We start from the raw sequence: 17,449 nt of genomic DNA on the forward strand, positions 1-17,449 counted from the left end.
CATCTTCCTCGGAACCCGGGGGCCCGTAGGTCGAGACGGTCGTCAGTCGGTCCCAGGTTGACCACATATGGTACCCCGGAAGGTTAGGATATGCCTTTATGAAAGCGTCCACCGAAGCGGGGTCGCTTGGTGGGTCGAATCTGAATCTAAAAGGCACGGGGTGGAGAACGGACGGTACCTCTTGATCGACGGATGGTGACGGAGTCGCGTTGGGGACGGACTGCACCATGATCTCAGGTACGAGGCTAACGCCCAACAAGTCCTTTGCGAGCGTGCTGGCGTCATCCGTCCGCTTGGGGTTGGCGTGTTGCGGGGAAATGACGCTCGTCTTCGTCTCAGACGTGAGGTCAACGCCCGACGTGTCCCCCGCTAGGGCGCCGGCGTCGTCAACTCGCTCGACAGCCGACGAGGTGCCGCCTCCTGCTTGGCCATGGTTGCCCCGCCTCCTCCTCCGTCGGCGGGGAAGGTGACGGAACAGACCTGGATGCCGCTCTTCCGCCACGCGGGGAAGACGTCGTCGGTTCCGCCGCCGTCGGGCGGGCTGACGACCGTCGTTGTCGTTGTCGCGCGACGGAGGAAGGAGTACCATGTCGTAGCTGCCGTCGAGGGACATGAACTCGAGACTCCCGAAACGGAGCAGCGTCCCGGGCTAGAGAGGTTGCTGGAGACTACCCATCTGGAGCTTGACGGGAAGCTGTTCGTCAACACGCAGCAGGCACCTACCTGGCACGCCAACTGTCGGTGTTTCAACCCCGGGGGGGTCCCTGGACCGACGAGTAAATTATCGCTGCGTGTCCCAGCCCAGATGGGTCGGTGCGAGATGGAACACAAGGGGGAACAAAAGAGGGAACCGCGGCTCGTGTTATCCTGCGCCCAGGGCGGATGCGCTTGCAGTAGGGGGTTACAAGCGTTCGCGAGAGAGGAAGAGAGCCTCGTTCGTCAGCCCGTCCTCCCGCGCGGCCACCTTCTCGTACGAGGGCCCTGGACCTTCCTTTTATAGATGTAAGGAGGAGGCCCAGGTGTACAATGGGGGGGTGTAGCAACGTGCTAACGTGTCTAGCAGAGATGAGCCAGAGCCCTATGTACATGCCGACGTGGCTGTCGGAGAGGTGTTGGTGCCCTGTTCATGTGATGTCGTGGCCGTCGGAGGAGCGCTTGAGCCCTGTAGAAGCACAGCTGTCGGGGCGACTTGGCTGCTGTCAGCCTCACCCTGGCGGGTGGCACAGCAGTTGGAGCAGGGCAGACGACGCTGTTTTCCTGTCAGGTCAGTCAGTGGAGGGGCGAAGTGACTACGGTCACTTCGGTCCTGTCGATTGAGGAACGTGCGTCAGGATAAGGTGTCAGGCGATCCTTGCATTAAATGCTCCTGCGATACGGTCAGTTGGCGAGGCGATCTGGCCAAGGTTGCTTCTCCGCGAAGCCTGCCTGAGCTGGGCCTCGGACGAGTTGAAGGTGCGCCCGTTGCTTGAGGAGGCCCGTGAATTCACCTGGGTCTACTGTTCCTGCCCGAGGCTGGGCCCGGATGAGGCGAGATCGTGTCCCTTGAGTGGACGGAGCCTTGACCTGAATCGCGCTCATCAGGTCTTTGCAGCTTGTGCTGATGGTGCAGCCGAGTTTAAGAGTCTTGGGGGTACCTCTAATTATGGTCCACGACAGTTGTTATGTCTATTGAATAGCGAGGAGATTTCTCCCCCACAGATTCTCTATATTTTTCTGTCCACCAAACTAGCTCTAATGGACTAGTTTGGAAGCTCAAATCTCCTGTAGAATTAAAAGAGATAAGAGAGAAATAAAATAATTTTTCCCTTGTCATCCTTCGATGATCGATGGTAGAGAGATTATCTTCATCCGAGCGACTGGAGCGGTGGGAGGCGACACGTTCGGAAAGAATCTTTTATACCATTTGGTATGACTCATCCGAAAACTGTGATTTTGGCATCCAATATATTCGGTTCGTTGTTATTTTTCTTTACGGAAACCATTTAATTTTATTGTGAAGCGAATAATATTATTCGTAGCGTTGACCCTGCAAGACCAAAGCTCTGCTAGAACTTTGCGCCGGATTGATACTTGCCATCACTGGGGCATGGTTTACAAAACCGGTAAAAACAGGCGGTAAACCGGTCGGTTTACCGAAACCGCTGGGTGTGGTTTCAGTAAACTACCGTTTTTTTCAAAATTTGTTCTAAATTTAAAAAAATTTAAAAAAAATCATAAAAACCGAAAACCATTGAGAAACCGTTTTCTGGGACCGGTAAACCGTCAATTTTTACCGAAAAATCGGATTTAATGCCAAAACTGATTATTTAGTGGTCAAATTAGTCATATTAGTCTTGTTTACTATTATATGATATATGTGAAGATATTATATGTTATATGTGAAGATAAACCCGTAGCTCAAGTCCAGTTTAGACATTTAGTGGTTAATTTTGTTTTCATTTCCTGTCCAAGATGAAATCCGTAGATCAATTAGCTTCATTTCTTTCAATAACTATCGGTCTAGACAAGACTCAATCTAGAACCCTTAGCTCCAGTTATTCTATATGTGTTTTTAAGATTTGCTGATCATGAGAAAAATCTAACACTTGGTGAAGTGCACATGCAATATACAAACACCAAACACACATAGAGATGGCAATGGCTAAATACCCACCGGGTATTAGTGCCCCATACCCATACCCGCGATAAAAAATAACCCTATTGGATCACCCATATACACTGGTAGGTATGGATTTACTCCCATACCCATGTGGGTATGAGTCATCCATCGGGTCACCCGTACCCACAAAAATTAAACATCTATCAAAATATTATATTATACAAATGTCAAGTATATCCATCTAAATAACATTACAAAATTTCTACCATCATTTAACCATCCATTCAACACACCAAAGATAATTGGATAAAGTAGTAACACTAGAACAGTACTACATAGCAAATTACATGTTCCATTACATGGTCATTAAATTGTTGTAAGTCTTCTAATACCTGTTTAACCATAGGGTGAAGATTTTTTCCCAATAACAGACCTACGAGTAGAATATTTAGCCCACATACATACCCTAATGGAGTAAATACCCGTCGGGTATCGGTCGCGGGTACCCATTGCCATCTCTAAACACACATACCGATGTGTTTTTTTTTTTGCTTTGTGGATAAATATTTATTTGCTGTTCTTGTTTTCCCGCTAATGTATCTCATATATTTTGTATAGACCTATCACTAACACTATAACGGATTGGAACAATATCACGATTTCTCCAACATGCCTGAGTACTATCACTATGACTCGAGATAAACATGTGAGTATTGTGAAATAAGTCGACCTATGTGTCGTTGCCTCGTTGGAGAGTTGTAAAAGAACTTGTATTTGAGTATTGCGAAGTTCGATGGTTGTTTGTTGCATGAGAATTGGAGTTTTTGGTTTCATATGTATGTTATATGTTATTTTGGTGAACACATGTCGTGTGGATCAATTAATATTTACTATGCAATGTGAATTGAACAAACTACAAATAAATATTATCAAAACTTTCCATTTTTCTATAAAAAACAGCAAAACCGGTTCGTTCACCGACAGTTTAAAACGCTTTTTTGCAGGTTTTTCACCGGTAAACCAGTTCGCATTCAAATTGATTTGAATCGGTCAAACCGGTCGGTTTTTACCGGTTTACCATCGGTAAACCGTTACCGGTGGGTAGCGGTTTTATTATATAAAACGGTTTTGTAAACTGTGCTTGGGGTCCCGATCGTCCATGGATTTGGATGTCTGCTAAAGCATCTTAACCGAAGTCTAGATTTTTAGGCTTTAGCTACTAGCTAGCAGTAGTTGAGATGTCCAGAGAGATTCCGTTCCAAACCTTTTTATCCATCGGCGCCAAAAGGAACTCCACCATAGCCCAAAAGGAACTCCGCCATAGCCCTAGTCTCGGTGATACTCGATCTGTGTCCTTAACCAAATAATAAAGGGAAAAGTACAGGGCATAGCGACGTGCACCAAGAAGAATGAACACGTTCAACTGTTCATGACGCAGCTCGCACGTCAGGAAGTAGCGGCGTCCGTGCGTCACACTTTGGCTTTGGTGGAGTGGAGACAATCAGAGAACCATACTCGGGTAAACGCACGAGTCTTTGGCTTTGGTGGACTGGATTTATTTTTGGAAGATGAAATTTATTTGATGTTTGTATCCACATCCGCATGTATACGTACTACTCTCTCGATTCAACTTAGGCTGGTGAGAGGGCCTGTCGTCATGACTAGTATCGCCAGATCCAAACATGTGTTGAATTCAGATAGACCGGAGAAACTGATAAGGTAGCCTCCCTTCCCTTTCTAGCCTTTGCTTACTCATATGTGGCTTCTTTTATCCATTGTCTTCTCCAATCTTCATCACTTCTTTCATACACATCTGTAGACAGTGGTAAGGTTGTGAAGCTTGCTAGATATATAGTTTAATTTGTCGTTGGGCTATTAGAGAGGGAGGGGGAGAGAACTCACTAGAGTGGGGAAGGGCGGTGGCGCTGGCTCGATTGAGCTCAGGAGAGGGGGAGGAGAGTGTCCGAGACCGATGTGAGGAGAAAGAGAGCTCGGGAAGGCTTTTTTATAGGCGCCCGAGGGAGGGCAGCCGTGGGGGCTGGCTGGCGCCGGTGAGGAGCACAGCAGCGGCGGTAATGGCGCACAATGGCGGGGACGGGATGACTCGGTCAGGTGTCGTGCGAGGTCACGAGCACAGTGGGCGGAGGACGAAACGGTGCCAAACTTCACTGGTGCATGAGTAATGGCGGGGAGGACGGCGGCCGGCGGTGAACGCGCTGATGCTGTGCGTGGGCGAGGGAGAAGGGGCTGACGGCCGGGGCCCGCCTAGGAGAGGGAGAACGGGTGCGTGGGCACGGGGCGCTGGCGAGTGGGGTCGAGCGGGCAGCGAGAGAGAGCGGACGTGGGAATGGGTCGGCGCGTGCGGAGGGGGATGGGCCAGAGGTGGGTCGTGGCGAGGGAGGCACGACGCACGGGGAGGGGGGCTGTGGGCCAAGGTCGGCCGAGCCGAGGGGAGGTTTTTTTCGTTTTTCTTTTCTTTTTAATTTCTTTTCTATTTCCTTTTATACATACATATATAAGAGATTTTCTAGGTGTAAAAATGAGATGCTATGTGAGACTACTAGAGTGAAGTGCCACTAGCAAACATGGTTTATGCATATAAAAAATAAAATGCTTAGGGGGCTTAGGGTTCAGGGGGGTTAAGAAGTTAGGGCTTCTAACCTTGGAGTCAAAAACCGGGGTGCTACACATTGTTGACATGGTCGAAGGGTTGGCCATCTTGATGTCCGGAGTTTGCCATGAACATGAATCAATCCCTAGAGTAGTTAGAGATCGAGACTGTCACACCCGGTTTTGAAGGTAAACCGAATGCGAACCATGTACGTGCCAGGATCAGTAATTCACGTACACAGCGATTACATAAATGACTCATCATAGCACAATGCTTCGAATTACAATAAAGAGTAAGTAATAATATTACAGACTAGAGCCATTTACATAATATAAATCAAAGTACACAGAATCGAAACGTAGCCAACGTAAACAACCCACCACAGGCAGCTGACTGGGGGAGGTCGCTAGCCTAATCCTCGAACTCATCGAAGTCCTAAAACTCCTGGAGATCCGCCTCGACGACTTCTTCTTTACCTGAGCATAGATTACACCAAAGGCAACCTGGTGTTTTGTGAAAGCAAGGGTGAGTACACATCAACGTACTCAGCAAATGTCCCGTTTGGCTGTAGTGGACTAGCTTTATGTGGGGTTAAGCTCAAGCAGTTGCTTTTAGTTGGTCAGATATTTATTATTAGTGGAAGCCAAGTTTTAGTAATAGCCAACCCGTGAACCATTTCCTCCTCGAGGAACATCATTATCATCATCGAGCCAAAACCATAAATAGAACCATTGTATATTGAACCATCTGTATCTCTAATCAAAGAGGATCCCAAGGCCGCTCTTAACCGTGAGCACGGCTGATATATCAGTTTCACTACCCTCTGCAGAGGTCGCACACTTTACCCATGAGTCGTGATTCCCGTTTTGCCCGGGGATCATGACTCCCCATTGATCACTTCCTAGGTGGTCCGGCAGGGTATCACTACGTAGCTTTTACAAAGATTCCCTAGAGGTCATAGCCGCCCGTTAGGTTTCTCCAGTTTGATAAACACAGTACTCCTCCCCGCAGGAGGGTGACTAACAAAAGCAAAACAAAAGGACCTCGGCACCCAGCCTCGGCAGAGCAAGCACTGTGCCTGGACCCCATTGACGGCACGACGGCGAAGCAACTACACCTCTAGTTCCTCTAATTAATTAGCTAAGGGCATCCCATTTCACCCTCATGGTTGCACTGTTATCCCGGGTGGTCTCTCAACGAACAGGTCCTTACGGAGAGGCACTCGAGAAACCGCTCGAGCCCCCTTAAATGTCACAAGTAAATCATCATATCCAGAATAAAACCATAGTATCATCATTGTATCTCATCATGTTCATTGATTAAAGTAAAGCGCTAGCATGAAGCTAACCATAGTAGCCCAAAAGGTAATCAAGGACCAGGTAAATAGAAAGCTAGTAAATCCTTAGGTTGTTCATAGTATGCGGGACAGTGTATTATAAAGTAAATGGGACATAATGGGTCAGAGGACACTTGCCTTCACCAAACAGATGCTCAGAGTCTTCAACTTCGTGGAACCCAAAGAGCTAGATCACTTAGTCGCCGAAGCTTGACCGTCGATTCCTCGAAGTTCGGAAACGAATCGCGATCCAATCGCAACGCGAAGCGAAGACAAACAGACACAAGCAAACAAACATATATATGCATAAGAACATTACACCATACAAGATAAAATGTTATAAAAGCGATCAATATAAAATAGAGAGCGCTTCTACGGTTACGCGAGAAAAAGAACCATGATAGACGAAGCTATGGTCGAGGGGTTAGTACGTTTACGTTAAACAAGTACTAATTAGAACATCTAATTCAACATAATTATATTAATTGATATTAATCAAATATAAATTAATACTACTACTTAGTTTTGACTAACTTACTATTTTAATAGTTGACAGTTAAGCAAGTAACTTAATGAATATGAGCGATTCTAAGCGAGACAAATTAAGGACGCACGACGTGCAAACACGATGTGCGCAACGCGTGGACACAAACGACTTAGCGCGCGGATAACGCGCGATACGCGCGAACGGCACGCGGCAAGGCGCGCGACACGCGCGAACGGCACACGACAACGCGTGCGAACAACACGCGCAACACTCGCGAACGACGCGACGATGTGCGCGAAACAGCACCGCGACACACGCGGACCGACATGCGAAACTAATAATTAAACAACGTGATTAAACTAAATAGTTATTAATAAATAACATTTCAGTTAAGGTTAATCATATTGGTGACTAATTATAAATGCGCAAATAGAATTCCTAAATTAGGTTTTTAAATTGAAACGTCGTTCTAGTAGTCACTGGTTAAACAAACGTTTAACTAAATTAAATAAAATGTGCAAAAATTAGGATAAATATTTCTAAATTAAGATAATTTTAATACGAATCTAACGCAACTTGAATGGATCGAATCGGGTTTAAAACGCAAAAGTTATGAATGTTTTAAACCATACTGTAATTCGCGCGGACTAGATTTACAGAATTGTCATCTTCTTCCTCTCTTCATCTTCTTCCTCCTATCCATGGAAGAGAGAAGAGAGGAAGGGGAGGGGGCTGCGCAGGGGAGGACGAGGCCGGGCCGGCCGGGGGCGGGCGCGGCCGCACCGGGCGCGCGGGGCGCGGCCATCGCTGCCGGGGAGGGGTGCGCGCGGGCGCGGGAGCACGGGACGCGGGCGCCACCGCCGGCCACCGCCGCCGCCGCCGGGGAGGGAGAAAGGGGCGCCGTCGAGAAGGGGAAACGGAGGGGGGAGGGGCGCCGCCACCGGGGAGGGTGAGGGGAGAGTGGGAGAGGCTCTGCACGGACGGGAAAACGAAGAAACGAAGAAACCCTAGGTGCAACAATGGAGGTTTCTCACCGGGGAAGAAGACCCTCGCCGGAGACGAGGAGAAATCCGTCGATTGCTGGAGATTTGGGGATCCAATCGATGAACCGAACGCGCTGCGACGAAGCCTTCGACGAGACGAACGCAGTGGTACCCTCGGATTCCGCAGACGATGCACGGATTGGGAGTAATTGCTCGCCGGAGTTGTCGCCGGAGTTGGAACCTCCCCGAACTTCGGCGAGCAATACCGGGAGCTAGGGATTGGATTTGGGGGAAACGTTTTGTGTTCTGGAACGGGCTTGACGAGATGAAGCCGGACATGTATATATACCTAGGGTTTGGACGAGATAAAAATTCAGTTAAAATTCGGATTTTACTATTTTTAAAATTCGAAAAAGCCTAGAAATCCATATTTTGTGCTCAAAATATTATAGATACTTTCAAAAATTCCAGAAAAATTCCTATAAATGTTTTGGGACCTAATGAACTCAAAAAACATAATTAGAATTTCTAAAAACATTTTTAAGTTCCACAAATAAATAGATTTTGGTTTCCGGAAAATAGAAAAATATTCCGAAAAATATGAAAATTTACCGAGCGCTTCTATAAGATATGTTAACATGTTTCAAACACATTTTGCACTTAGAAACACCATGCAACGGCATGAATGCAACAACCAAAGTGCCTCTAGGGCTCATTCCACTAGGTTTACGCTAATATAAAACAAAATGATTCTCCATTTTTAGGGAAAAGAGAAAGGAAAGCGAAGAACTGAGAGAGTAACACCTGAATTTGGTGGATATTAGAAAAGAAATTTTATACCCCCAAATTCAGGGTGTTACAAATCTAACCCCCTTAACAGAATCTCGTCCTCGAGATTCAAGAAGAGGCTAGCAGGAAAATGAGATTGGTTCATTAGTCTTTCATAGCTTTTTCTAACTCAACTTTGACTCCGCCAGCTTGACTTGTGGATTGGTTGCTTTGACCATCAGATGCTTGAGACCGATTGATGCAATTCTTGAGGATCTCATGGACCTGTGGGTTAGGACCCACACACGCTTTCGCTGCGCCAATCTGATCTTGTTGGTTGATGTTGATTGCATTGTCTTCATTGGGGTTAGCGGCTAACCCCCTTAACAAGAGCATTGATACACACTTGATGAAGATGTTGCCGACTCTGATCTTGACTGATTTGGAGGAGTTGAGGTTGCCAAAAGGACAGGTGCAAGAGGAAAGAATAACGAGAAAAGGTAAGTATAGACGGATTAGAGAGAGCAGGGGGAGAACCCAACTACTTAACTCTATGGCACTCACCTAGTAAACAGATTCCATTACGGTCCAAGGGCCACAACACATCAACACTCATTCCAAAGAAGCAAATCAGTCATAGCAGAAGGACAAACATCATGAGCACACATCAACAAACATCTCATTGCTATACGTTCCTTTTAATTAAATGGTGGTCTTTCCTCTAAGGCCAACAAAAGGCAAGGGGAATAATAAGACATGGAGGGTAGGGGCATGAGCATAATAAAGGATGGAGCTAAAGCAATGATTGTAACCAACAAGGGAGAGAATGCAACCAAGGTCAGGATGGATAAAACACCATTCTCAAATCGAGATGGAAAAGATGATATTTCAAAAGGTAGGCATAAGATAACATCATGGAAAGATCTAGAGATTACAAAGGTAAGGGAGGTAAAAGGCAAAAACACACCAAAAGATAGAGTTAGGACAAGACTTGCAACGCGATAGAGGAAAAAGGGAACGAACAAGAGTGGGATAGGCAAGACGTCACTCTTGAAATGAAATGGGAGAGGATGCTTTAAAATGCAGGTGCAAGATAAGCATCAAGGTAAAAATCGAGGGATGACAAGTGTTAAGGTGATAATGGACAAACACACAATAAAGGATGTATTTTAGACAAGACTTGCAAGGCGTCAAAGAAGGGGGAGCAGTCAATGGCGAAATAGGTAAGACATTATCCTCGAACAAGGATGGAAAAGAGAAGGCTTTTAAAGGGAGGTTCAAAGTAAGCATGAAGGTAAGGGTATGAATATTACAAGGGCTAAAGGTGATACCGAACAAGAATGTAAGAGAGGAAGTAAATGTGCATAAGAACCAAGGATATAAGTACCACAAAGGATGAAGTTCAGACAAGATCTGCAAGTGGAAAAGAAGAGGATACGTCCAAGGGCCCGATAGGTAAACTATCACTCTGAAATTGAGGTGGAAGAGAGGGGGTTTTTAAGAAGTAGGAATAAAGATGAGTATCGAGGCAAGATCGATGGACGACAAGGTGAGGGTGAGAGCAAATAAAAACATAGCAAGAGATGGAATTAACACAAAACTTGTAAGGCGACAAGAAGTGAAAAGAAATCAAGAGAGAGATGGGTAACTCGCAACTCCCAAACTGGGATAGGAGATTGAAGATCTTAGAGAACGGACATAGTTTGATCTCCAAGGTAAGATTAAAAGATGAGAAAGGTAAAGGTAATACTCAACTGGAGCACGACCAAGGATGGAGTTAAAACTTGCAAGCGACAAGGAATAGCATACGACCAAGGGAAAATAGGTAAAATACAACTATAAAATTGAGATGGAAGAGAGAAGGTTTTAAAGGCCGGGTATAATATAAACATCAAGGTAAGATGTAGAGGCGATAAGGGTAAATGTGATAATGATGAAAAGCATAATCCATGGACAGAGTCAAGGCAAGACTCACCAAATGGCAAGGTGGAGAAAACAATCAAGGATAAGATAAGTGAGGTTCCGACAGAAGAGTTGAAGTAAAAATTCATTACCGAAGGAAGTTACAAGGAAACAACGAGATTACCACAGGTGCGCAAAATAAAATGATCACTCATGGATCATTAGGAAACAAGGGTGGTCAAGGGCATGTTAACCGAAATATTTCAAACAGATATTGGGATATAAAGGTAAGCATATATAAAAATAGGAGTATGCAAGATTCCAATGGTACGAGCATACCAAGACCAAGAAAGTACAATTTGCCAAAAAGATAGAGACTTAACAAGAGAATAGGAAAGGGTCTCAAAAGACAGTAAGATCATGGACATATAACTGAAATGTTTAAATAGGCAGTAGAGGTACAAGGGTAAGTGCTTTAGATTAAGGGATAAGGGTATTAAAAATGCAAGGATACGAGCATGTCAATAACAAAATGGAATAGAGATGGTCAAATTGTAGCAATTTAATAATGGATGAGGAAAGAGTCCCAAAAGACTAAAGGCTATGGTCAGGGGGCATCTACAAAGATGTCGCAAGCACAAGATAAGATCAGATCTAATAGATTGAGAGAAGTATAGACCATACTAGAATAAAATATTTTTTGTCAAGGGGGCATATAGGAGCACAACATAGAATTAGTCAAGCTGACTAATATTTTGAAGCAGAATCAAGGATGGGGTGAAGTAATAATCAATAAGTCCTTAAAACGGCCAATGCTACTCTAGGTCAGCGGTCCTACAGTCAGCACGGCTTTGATACCACTTATGTCACACCCGGTTTTGAAGGTAAACCGAATGCGAACCATGTACGTGCCAGGATCAGTAATTCACGTACACAGCGATTACATAAATGACTCATCATAGCACAATGCTTCGAATTACAATAAAGAGTAAGTAATAATATTACAGACTAGAGCCATTTACATAATATAAATCAAAGTACACAGAATCGAAACGTAGCCAACGTAAACAACCCACCACAGGCAGCTGACTGGGGGAGGTCGCTAGCCTAATCCTCGAACTCATCGAAGTCCTAAAACTCCTGGAGATCCGCCTCGACGACTTCTTCTTTACCTGAGCATAGATTACACCAAAGGCAACCTGGTGTTTTGTGAAAGCAAGGGTGAGTACACATCAACGTACTCAGCAAATGTCCCGTTTGGCTGTAGTGGACTAGCTTTATGTGGGGTTAAGCTCAAGCAGTTGCTTTTAGTTGGTCAGATATTTATTATTAGTGGAAGCCAAGTTTTAGTAATAGCCAACCCGTGAACCATTTCCTCCTCGAGGAACATCATTATCATCATCGAGCCAAAACCATAAATAGAACCATTGTATATTGAACCATCTGTATCTCTAATCAAAGAGGATCCCAAGGCCGCTCTTAACCGTGAGCACGGCTGATATATCAGTTTCACTACCCTCTGCAGAGGTCGCACACTTTACCCATGAGTCGTGATTCCCGTTTTGCCCGGGGATCATGACTCCCCATTGATCACTTCCTAGGTGGTCCGGCAGGGTATCACTACGTAGCTTTTACAAAGATTCCCTAGAGGTCATAGCCGCCCGTTAGGTTTCTCCAGTTTGATAAACACAGTACTCCTCCCCGCAGGAGGGTGACTAACAAAAGCAAAACAAAAGGACCTCGGCACCCAGCCTCGGCAGAGCAAGCACTGTGCCTGGACCCCATTGACGGCACGACGGCGAAGCAACTACACCTCTAGTTCCTCTAATTAATTAGCTAAGGGCATCCCATTTCACCCTCATGGTTGCACTGTTATCCCGGGTGGTCTCTCAACGAACAGGTCCTTACGGAGAGGCACTCGAGAAACCGCTCGAGCCCCCTTAAATGTCACAAGTAAATCATCATATCCAGAATAAAACCATAGTATCATCATTGTATCTCATCATGTTCATTGATTAAAGTAAAGCACTAGCATGAAGCTAACCATAGTAGCCCAAAAGGTAATCAAGGACCAGGTAAATAGAAAGCTAGTAAATCCTTAGGTTGTTCATAGTATGCGGGACAGTGTATTATAAAGTAAATGGGACATAATGGGTCAGAGGACACTTGCCTTCACCAAACAGATGCTCAGAGTCTTCAACTTCGTGGAACCCAAAGAGCTAGATCACTTGGTCGCCGAAGCTTGACCGTCGATTCCTCGAAGTTCGGAAACGAATCGCGATCCAATCGCAACGCGAAGCGAAGACAAACAGACACAAGCAAACAAACATATATATGCATAAGAACATTACACCATACAAGATAAAATGTTATAAAAGCGAGCAATATAAAATAGAGAGCGCTTCTACGGTTACGCGAGAAAAAGAACCATGATAGACGAAGCTATGGTCGAGGGGTTAGTACGTTTACGTTAAACAAGTACTAATTAGAACATCTAATTCAACATAATTATATTAATTGATATTAATCAAATATAAATTAATACTACTACTTAGTTTTGACTAACTTACTATTTTAATAGTTGACAGTTAAGCAAGTAACTTAATGAATATGAGCGATTCTAAGCGAGACAAATTAAGGACGCACGACGTGCAAACACGATGTGCGCAACGCGTGGACACAAACGACTTAGCGCGCGGATAACGCGCGATACGCGCGAACGGCACGCGGCAAGGCGCGCGACACGCGCGAACGGCACACGACAACGCGTGCGAACAACACGCGCAACACTCGCGAACGACACGCGACGATGTGCGCGAAACAGCACCGCGACACACGCGGACCGACATGCAAAACTAATAATTAAACAACGTGATTAAACTAAATAGTTATTAATAAATAACATTTCAGTTAAGGTTAATCATATTGGTGACTAATTATAAATGCGCAAATAGAATTCCTAAATTAGGTTTTTAAATTGAAACGTCGTTCTAGTAGTCACTGGTTAAACAAACGTTTAACTAAATTAAATAAAATGTGCAAAAATTAGAATAAATATTTCTAAATTAAGATAATTTTAATACGAATCTAACGCAACTTGAATGGATCGAATCGGGTTTAAAACGCAAAAGTTATGAATGTTTTAAACCATATTGTAATTCGCGCGGACTAGATTTACAGAATTGCCATCTTCTTCCTCTCTTCATCTTCTTCCTCCTATCCATGGAAGAGAGAAGAGAGGAAGGGGAGGGGGCTGCGCAGGGGAGGACGAGGCCGGGCCGGCCGGGGGCGGGCACGGCCGCACCGGGCGCGCGGGGCGCGGCCATCGCTGCCGGGGAGGGGTGCGCGCGGGCGCGGGAGCACGGGACGCGGGCGCCACCGCCGGCCACCGCCGCCGCCGCCGGGGAGGGAGAAAGGGGCGCCGTCGAGGAGGGGAAACGGAGGGGGAGGGGCGCCGCCACCGGGGAGGGTGAGGGGAGAGTGGGAGAGGCTCTGCACGGACGGGAAAACGAAGAAACGAAGAAACCCTAGGTGCAACAATGGAGGTTTCTCACCGGGGAAGAAGACCCTCGCCGGAGACGAGGAGAAATCCGTCGATTGCTGGAGATTTGGGGATCCAATCGATGAACCGAACGCGCTGCGACGAAGCCTTCGACGAGACGAACGCAGTGGTACCCTCGGATTCCGCAGACGATGCACGGATTGGGAGTAATTGCTCGCCGGAGTTGTCGCCGGAGTTGGAACCGCCCCGAACTTCGGCGAGCAATACCGGGAGCTAGGGATTGGATTTGGGGGAAACGTTTTGTGTTCTGGAACGGGCTTGACGAGATGAAGCCGGACATGTATATATACCTAGGGTTTGGACGAGATAAAAATTCAGTTAAAATTCGGATTTTACTATTTTTAAAATTCGAAAAAGCCTAGAAATCCATATTTTGTGCTCAAAATATTATAGATACTTTCAAAAATTCCAGAAAAATTCCTATAAATGTTTTGGGACCTAATGAACTCAAAAAACATAATTAGAATTTCTAAAAACATTTTTAAGTTCCACAAATAAATAGATTTTGGTTTCCGGAAAATAGAAAAATATTCCGAAAAATATGAAAATTTACCGAGCGCTTCTATAAGATATGTTAACATGTTTCAAACACATTTTGCACTTAGAAACACCATGCAACGGCATGAATGCAACAACCAAAGTGCCTCTAGGGCTCATTCCACTAGGTTTACGCTAATATAAAACAAAATGATTCTCCATTTTTAGGGAAAAGAGAAAGGAAAGCGAAGAACTGAGAGAGTAACACCTGAATTTGGTGGATATTAGAAAAGAAATTTTATACCCCCAAATTCAGGGTGTTACAGAGACCGAGCTAAAGCTAGTGCCGAAGTCAGACCTAGGTTTGATTTCGAGCAGATGATATGGTGGAGTCTGAGTTGATGTGCATATTGGATCTTAGGAGTTTGGATGAGGGACATCGAGCCCCCGAAACATCTAGGACAAGCCCTATATTCTTGAGAGCATCGGTGGCGAATCTAAAGGTGTCAATAAAAATTTCCTCTCCTTTTGCAAACCCATGGTTGCCATAAGGTCTCCAATGATCAGCTTGACTTCCCCTACCTGGTACGCCAACTGTTGAATATTATTTGGCAATGAATTTATGAGGGGATCACGAGACCAAGAACAGAAGGTAAAGGCACACGAGACTCGAAGATTTAGACAAACTTTGGCTCTCAATGAGAGATAATATCCTATATCTTATGTGTGGTGGTGTCTATTGCCTATGCAATATGATTAGATGACCTAACCTCTTAGGACGTCTTGGTGCTCCTTTTATAGTCCAAGGAGGGTGATGGTTATAGAGAAGGGATCTAGGTCGATCTCCAAATAAGGATAGTGATTTGTCCTAGCCGAGTCTATCCCAAATTATCGAGTAGCCTATCTCTATCTTTACATACATGTCACCCTTATCATATGGGTTTTGCCATATTTATATGGATATCAATCTTATATTCTGATGTGGTAGCCTCTTGCTACCTTTATCCTCTCGATGCTTTCTTGCGGGTAGGATTTCTTGCTGACATGTGGTATAAGTCCCTAGGCATCACGATCGAGCTTATAGACCCACCTATGATGGTCTTATTTGCTTGAGTCGGCCTTGGATACCCCTGGTATATATCTTTAACACATACCATCAGGAAAATCTACCCCCTAATACTATACACCTGATCAATGGATATACTTGTCTTTCCTTATCCTTAGATAGGTTCTCAAATTTGGATGTGTTAGTAGCTTTAGAGGTCCTTTTAAAAGCATGGTGAGAGGGAAAACAACCTTAGATTTGTCCAAAGGTGATGACACCCCATCTCAGGTCATTCGTGTAAACACTAATGTGGATCGAAGTTGGTAGTTCCTACGAGAATAATTACTGTCATGGCCCAAAATAGGTTAGGATATGCCTTGTCAACCATGGGCAATTTGTAATTTTGGGGTGTGATGAGGGTGGGGATTGAGGATGCCCGAATGACTCCCATATAAATTGGGATTACGAGACTATTGTTAATGACAAAGAAACCAGACTATCCATGTTCTATTCAGTTTCACTTGTACCATTGCTATTGTCATTAAATTCACTGCTTGGGATAAAAAAAACTAGTGGAATACCTTTTCTATTGCACTTAATTCACTGTTTGGGACCAAAATGTTATTACACTAAGTTCACTACTTGAGACAAAAAGCCAACGGACCCTCGAGTTCCCCCAATGGTCTCTATAGTCTTCTAAGGTTCCAACAATAAATTTAGAAAAAGACTAGCACATCTGTCAACTCAAAGAATTGAGTCAGGGTGGATAAGTTCCACTACAAGAAACTGTTGGGGCCCTCTTTAGCCGAAGGTCCTCAAAACATTGGATTGACCAGTTATCTTTGAGTTTTTTAGGTATAATAGGGTAAAGAGCCAAAGGACACTTTCGCCTGTAGATGTGCCGTCGTTATGCTCAATAAGACGAATCCACAAATTTCGATTAGACGACCGATGGATGAGATGTTGCGAGCAAGACCAAATTCTCAGGACTTGTTTAACAATATTACAAAAGAGAAGGACAACAATGTCCTTAGTCATCTTTGTAGCTCACTTGTATACGCTTGAGGACATGGTTATAATTTCTACGAAGTTGTACCTCTCTAAATCTGAAGAGTCATGCAACATGACTACTGCCTAATGCTTCAACTCCAAGCTTAATTGGCTAAAGTGGTGTCTCACAGCATGGACATGATCCAAGTCGTATGAGAATGATGCATAGAGGAAATACCTAGGAATGAATAAGCCATGGTATGTACTCGTTCTTCCATGGTTGGTCCCCACTTCCTCAGCCTAGTCCAACCTTCCCCACCACACAACCACTTAGCCAATGTTTGTTCGTTGTTACCCAACACCCTCTATGCCATCATTCGAAGAAGTGTCAACATTCCCCATGTGCACGATAGATCTACTCATTTATGTGTTTGTCGAAAGTCTAGTCCCACCAGTAGGCCTCTGTAGTTGTACCTCTCGACTATAAATAGAGGAAGAGTGTCATGTATAGGATGTGCTCTTTCACCAGAAAGAATTGTCTTACTCCGCCTACGAAGTTATTTTCTCTTAACTACGTATTGTTGTTTGTAAAAACCGAACATATATTTGTACTCACTTGTCTTATAATAGAAAATGGAGAAAACTAATATTCAATCGAGATGAGTTGATTGCTTTACCTTAATGTCTTG

This window comes from Zea mays, chromosome 6 (assembly GCF_902167145.1).
Source record: "Zea mays cultivar B73 chromosome 6, Zm-B73-REFERENCE-NAM-5.0, whole genome shotgun sequence".
NCBI lineage: Eukaryota > Viridiplantae > Streptophyta > Magnoliopsida > Poales > Poaceae > Zea > Zea mays.